We start from the raw sequence: 6518 nt of genomic DNA on the forward strand, positions 1-6518 counted from the left end.
CGCCTGGGTGGCTCAGTTGGTTAAGCGACTGCCTTCGGCTCAGGTCATGATCCTGGAGTCCCTGGATCGAGTCCCGCATCGGGCTCCCTGCTCGGCAGGGAGTCTGCTTCTCCCTCTGACCCTCCTCCCTCTCATGCTCTCTGTCTCTCATTCTCTCTCTCTCAAATAAATAAATAAAATCTTTAAAAAAAAAAAAAAGCAGCTGGTTTTCCTTCTCAGGCCGCTGGGTTAGTCCCCTGTTCTTTCCCCATTTCCCGAAAGAACCCAACTGCCCCAGAGACGGCAGTGTGAGAGCTTCAAGATTTAATGAGTTCCTCACTATTCCTGTTTCCTTTCAGAAGATTAGGGAACTTCTCTACTGCTCAACTCTCACGCATGTGCACCGTGTCTCGCAACCCTCCGTGTTCCCTAAGATCGTCCGTCTCCGATTGCCACGCTGGCTCCTTCCCAGCGGTCCCACCTGTCTCGACCTTTTCTTCTTCCTGTGTTTTGAAGGAACAGCTGTAAATCCCTCTTTTTCAAAGTGAGTTCCCTGCGTTCAAGCTTTGTCCTGAAGCTCCGGACCTCCTCCGAGAAGGAACTCCTTTACCGATTGCTTTTCTCTCCTGTTCTGTTGTGCCCACTGGCTTTGACTGGAAATGTGCTGGAGGGCCTTTGGGGGCAACGGCAGAAACAACAAAACACAACTGGAGAAACCCCAAGCCTTTCCTTGACCTTCCTTCTCCAGCCACTGACTTTCTTCCTCGGTCTGTTCCAGGACAAATGCCCCCAACCCTGCCTGGGTCCCCACGAAGCACCCCTCTGCCATTCGGGGCAAGGACCAGACTCCTGCAGGTACCCATCAAAGGCCACCCGCACTTTCATCCTGAATGTTCTGATCTCTCCTTTGATTTGAACTTGGTATTAACCCAGCCTTCCCCCCACCCCCCGCACCATTTCCTGGGCTCCCCTGCTGCCTGCTACCCCTCCTTAGCTTCTCCTTCTCCTCCCAGGTGAGGAGCCTCTCAGACCTCGATTTTGTTGCTGGAATTGTCTGCCTTCCCGTGGTTCTCGGTCATGCCGCTTCCAAGAATGAAGGGGTAGACCAGGCAAGAGTGGTGGGCAGCAAAGCATTGTTTACTGAGCGATAGTACAAAGCTCCCAGAGAGGGAGGGGGCCCGAGTGGTTGCCCTCGGAGTTTCTTTTTTTTTTTTTTTTAAAGATTTATTCATTTATTTGAGAGAGCGAGAATGAGAGAGACTACATGAGAGGGGGGAGGGTCAGAGGGAGAAGCAGGCTCCTCGCTGAGCAGGGAGCCCGATGCAGGATCATGACCCGAGCCGAAGGCAGTTGCTTAACCAACTGAGCCACCCAGGCGCCCGCCCTCGGAGTTTCTAAGTTTAGGGGTTTTCATGCACTCTTCTGCGGCACATTCTTTTTTTTTTTTTTTTTAAGATTTTATTTATTTATTTGACAGAGAGACACAGCGAGAGAGGGACCACAAGCAGGGGGAGTGGGAGAGGGAGAAGCAGGCTTCCCGCCGAGTGGGGAGCCTGATGCGGGGCTTGATCCCAGGACCCTGGGATCATGACCTGAGCCGAAGGCAGACGCCCAACGACTGAGCCACCCAGGCGCCCCTCTGCGGAACATTCTTAAGCAACCAGGGTGTGCTCAGTTGTGCCAACCACGGCTTTGATCACACATCTACCTATCAGATTCATGTCTACATGCTGATGGTCTTTTTTTGCTGACATCTGGGGACTTGTGTCTTAACTGCCCCTTGCCCGTGCTAGGCGATGTAGTTTTTGAATATTTTTTGGTGAGGTCTGATGTGGTCCGGAGTGATGACCTAGAAAGAATTCTTGCGACGCCTTTGGTGCAAAATGGTTTTATTAAAGCACAGTGACAGGACCCGTGGGTAGAAGGAGTTGCTGCCCTGGGAATTTTTTTTTTTTTAGGCTTTTTTTTTTTTTTTCTATGTTATGATAGTCACCATACAATACATCATTCGTTTTTGATGTAGTGATCCACAATTCATTGTTTTCATATAACACCCAGTACATGCCCTCCTTAATACCCATCACCGGGCTAACCCATCCCCCTACCCCCCTCCCCTCTAAAACCCTCAGTTTGTTTCTCAGAGTCCATAGTCTCTCATGGTTCGTCTCCCCCTCCGATTCCCCCCGTTCATTTTTCCCTTCCTTCTCCTAACGTCCTCCATGCTATTCCTTATGTTCCACATATAAGTGAAACCGTATGATAATGAGTAGCAATTGATTCTGTTCTTTGGGGTTGGGGGAAGTAAAGATAAGGAAAGTTCCAAAAGGATTTTCATATGCTAGAGAAGACTCACAGGATACTGGAGACCTGGCTATTGTCAAACTAAGGTTGCTTTTCCCTCTGGCAGAGCATTAACATGAAGACTGGAGCTTCCTGCAGGAACACGATACTCTGCCTGCCTCAAGTATTTGTCAATGGGCTGCAGGTGATAAGGACATTTAATTTTATCTGTGTTTCCTTCTGCCTTCGTTTCCCACATTAGTGGGGACACAAGCCTTGTGGTTAATTGTCTTATTTAAGGATGTTTTGCAGAAATCTTTTCTGCCAAGGCTGCAGAACAGAGTGCTGGTGGGGTCCTAAGTGCAGAACAGGACGTCAGTGCAGTTTTATTTTAGCTGTCCTCACTCCTTATTTTCTTGTTGGGGACCCCGGCTCTGACGACCTACCTGTCCCACTAAGTCCTCTAACAATTTCAGCTTTGATGGGTCTTTGAAGCCCCAGGTAATAACTGGTGACCTTGTCTTCCCTGTAGTTTTAGTTACACCCCCTTCACCATGGCTCCCTCCTCAGGGCCCACACCTTAGCTCTCTCTTCACTCCCCCAAGCCGGCCCCTCCCCTTGATTACCCAGTGTCTATGCCCATCTCCCGGTTAAATACCTTAGCTGTGCGGAATTGAGTTTATTTTCCCTTTCCTTGGCCCTAGCACGTCTGGTCGAGCAGATCCTCATGACTGCTCCTGTGGAGTCCGGAACACTTCCAAAGTTGTCAGCGTCGTGGTTTCTTTCAGTTGTCCCAACATGATTTGCCGCCGCCGCTCTCTTGGGACAAACGCTGCCCCTCGCTCATTCCTCAAGGCCCCTTTCACTTGCGAAGGGAACCCTCAGCTGCAGAGGTTATAATGTTCCGCCACAGAAGGAAGGAAAAAGTCTGGTAGCAACACATTATAGCTGCATGCTCTTTCCGCAAGGCGTCCGCTGTCAGCCCCGGTCCTTGGCTGTCCACAGTCACTGGGGAATCTTGTGAACTTCTGCACCAATGCTCTTCTCCTCAGAGAAGCCTCTTACCCATAACGTAGCTGGGTCACAGGGAGTGCATGAGCACCTGGTTCCAGGGGTCCCAAACACAACAGGTTCAGCCACTGGCCGCTGACAAAATCCAAAGGTAGAGAGATGAGTGGCGACGAAAGAAGAATTTACTTCAGTGAGGCCAACGCTGGGAAGACAGCGGGCTAGTGTCTCAAAGACTCCACGAAATGCTGGAATACTTCTGGGTTTATAGAAGGAAAATGTGGGGCAAAGGAGGGTGGGTCCCTGCAGGACCTAAAGGTCAAATGGATCACTGTTTTGGAGTCAATCACGCAGGGGTCTCGCTGGCCCAGGCAGTCCTTATGCTCCAGGGGGGAGTTTCGGTTCCCACCAGAGAATGCTTTGTCCTCAGGGTCTTCCGCCTAAGCCAAGGGACCAGCTGGAAAGAAGAACCCACTGGAAAGTTTGAAGTCAGAATGGAGGCAGCTGAAGTCCACTTTCACCTACACACACACACACACACACACAGGAATATAATTTTATAAAGATGGTTTCACATTATACCCACTATCTTAATGTATCTTGGATGTGTTTGTTGTCAAGAAATAGAACAGCACTGGGGCGCCTGGGTGGCTCAGTCTTTAAGCGTCTGCCTTTGGCTCAGGGTCCTGGGATAGAGCCCTGCTTCGGGCTCCCTGCTTGGCGGGAAGCCTACTTCTCCCTCTGCCTCTGCCCCTGTTCCTGTACTCTCTCGCTCACTCTCTCTCTCAAATACATAAATAAAAAAATCTTTAAAAAAAAGAAAGAAATAGAGCAGCATTATTACCTTTATGGCTGGCCTGGTATTTCCTGGGAAGGAGCAGCTGGTTGTCTGGCAAAGCTGTGATCAATAACCTTGTAGGTACCCTTTGTTCTCTTTCTTTCCTGCATTTATCGTCTTTGGGAAATTTCTACAAATGTTGCTCTTGAATCAAACATAAATTTCACAGTTTGATAAAAATTGCCAAGCTGTCATTCAGGACCTTCAGCTGGGGTTCTCCGACTCTGGGATGGGCTTGGCCGGGTGAGTGTGCGCAGGGTGTGTGTGATGTCTGCCGATTCCTTCCTGTCAGGTGCACGTTTTTCTGGGGAGAAGTTTGTACCTTTTATCAGCTTCTCAAAGAGGCCGTGACACAGAAGAACTATCATTTACTGAGCATTACTCTGGGCCAGGCTGAGATGACCTCACCGCAAGCTTATTATCCCCATTTTACAGATGAGGCAACCAAGTCACAGAGTCTCCCTACTCTTCTGCCCACCCTGCAAACCACAGGTGTGTCTATGCTTGGCTTCCCTTTCCCACCAGATAAGGAGTAAAGTCCTTGCCGTCCACACAGGCAATTATTTTCCATCCTCAGGGTTTGAAGCCTTTGTACCCAGCAGGCTGACCTGCGCACTCCCTGCAGGCCGCCTTCCTGCTCGGCACTCTGTCTCCTCATCCCTCTCTAAATGTGCTTCAGCCCAGTTTAAATCCTTGCTGTTCCATTTTGAGGTGATCCTACTCTGGAGTTTCCAGTAGCATCACCATCTGGGCTAACATTAATCTTGGAATAAATCCTCAATCTTATTTTGAAAGATTCTTCCTGTTTTTTACTTAAAAGAGTTTTTTTCTTTTAAGAGTCACTTAAATATTGCCATGTCATTTAATGTTCAAATAATGCCATGTCATATAATGTTTATTTCTGTACACCCAGAGCACCACGTGGATCCCATCAGGGCGGGAGCCTTGTTTTGTCCTAGTTGGTTTTTCTTTTTGTTCCTACTTGGTTTTTTGATAATACAGTTCACTGCACTGACAGATGTTTTAATAATTTTTTTTTTTTGGAGGGAGGATGAACAAGTTATTTGTAGCTAGCCTGCCACTTACTATTTAAAATTCATGTTTCAAAAAAAAAAATAAAATTCATGTTTCTGTCCTGTCTGCATTTCAAGATTAGCTCACACTTGCTGTAGGGACTTATTTAAACATGAATTGTCACATGATAGGACTGTCAGCCCTGGAAGGGACCTGAAACTCCATCAGCCGGCTGGTATATACTGTTACACGTGACAGCGCCAAACTGTGCATATACCTGAATTAAATTCCAGTCTCTGCTTGGGTTTTATCATGAGGTGTCCATACCAATAGCAAATACTGTGTTATTCCTTCCTTTTGACCATTCTTATAACCTACTAAAAGAAAGAATAGGAAACTGACTCAGATAAAGACATTTTTTTTGTTTTTTTTTGCTAACTGGTCACTTACTAAAAACTATGGTGTAAGTGATACAATGAATATTTAAGAAACACAAGAAAAGAATATACACAATATAAAACAATCTTTTGTTTTTAAGTAGTACCAGGGAGCAAGAATTCCTCTTCTCTTCAAGGTCCTTCTACCTGGATCAGGATCAAATTAACATGAGATAGATTAGCAGGAAAAAAATCAAATTTAACAGCTTACACATGGGGCATCCACAGAGGGAAATTCCAGAGACAGTCAGACAAAATGAGGTATATATGTCATCCCGAATTAAGAAAAAGGTAAGGGTCTGGGACTTTGAAGGAAGGAATGTAATTCACAGGGCAATAAGAAAAAGCAAATGTTTGCTAATTAGCTGTTTGTCCTGCCACTGGATGGGTCCCTCAGATAAAATTTATCTCTGGTAATGACCAGTGTTCTTGGAAAGACTCCCAATTTAGATTCTCCTATGTAATTAAGGGAGGGGCAAAAAATTCTGTTGAGCCCACAGGGTCTCCGTTGCCTTCAGCTCAAAATAACCTTCATGCCAGAGTGGCCCATCTTGGGGCAGCCCGCCCTTAGCCCCCAGAGTAGGAAAACCTAGAGCCAGGGCTACCTAAGCCTTCCAGATGCCTATAGTGAAGGTTATTAGTCAGATGTTATCAATAAAAAACGTTGAAAGTATCTTTTACTAAAGGATCTCAAGGCCTTAGATCAGTTGGGGGGGTTGGGAGAAGAGTTGTCCCTTCTTTGCTCCTAGGTTCTTCGCTCTTCTACTAAATAAATTGACCTAAGACCGAGTAACAGGAGGAAAGCAAACAGAAGTTTAACAAAGTCTCCTGCATACATAGGAGACACCCAGGAAAACCGACGGGCTCCCTGAAACGGTCCAAGGCCCCACCTTCAACACGGCCCCTGAGCGGAAGCCAGAGGATGGCAGGCAGGGGTGGGCGTGGGGGGTCAGCGCCAGGAG

The 6518-nt window shown here is 47.4% G+C and overlaps 1 long non-coding RNA gene across 1 annotated transcript; it reads right to left on the reverse strand.

Moving 5' to 3' along the window:
* Positions 1–1851: 1851 nt before the first annotated feature.
* Positions 1852–6512, reverse strand: LOC115940047 (uncharacterized). The gene is made up of 2 exons (XR_014141639.1): positions 5664–6512; positions 1852–3788 (listed from the first exon to the last, which is right to left on the reverse strand). It is a non-coding gene; the product is annotated as an uncharacterized LOC115940047 (long non-coding RNA).
* Between the last annotated feature and the right edge of the window lie 6 nt (positions 6513–6518).

This window comes from Leptonychotes weddellii, unplaced genomic scaffold (assembly GCF_054177405.1).
Source record: "Leptonychotes weddellii isolate Sample4059 unplaced genomic scaffold, ASM5417740v2 HiC_scaffold_11951, whole genome shotgun sequence".
Lineage (NCBI taxonomy): Eukaryota > Metazoa > Chordata > Mammalia > Carnivora > Phocidae > Leptonychotes > Leptonychotes weddellii.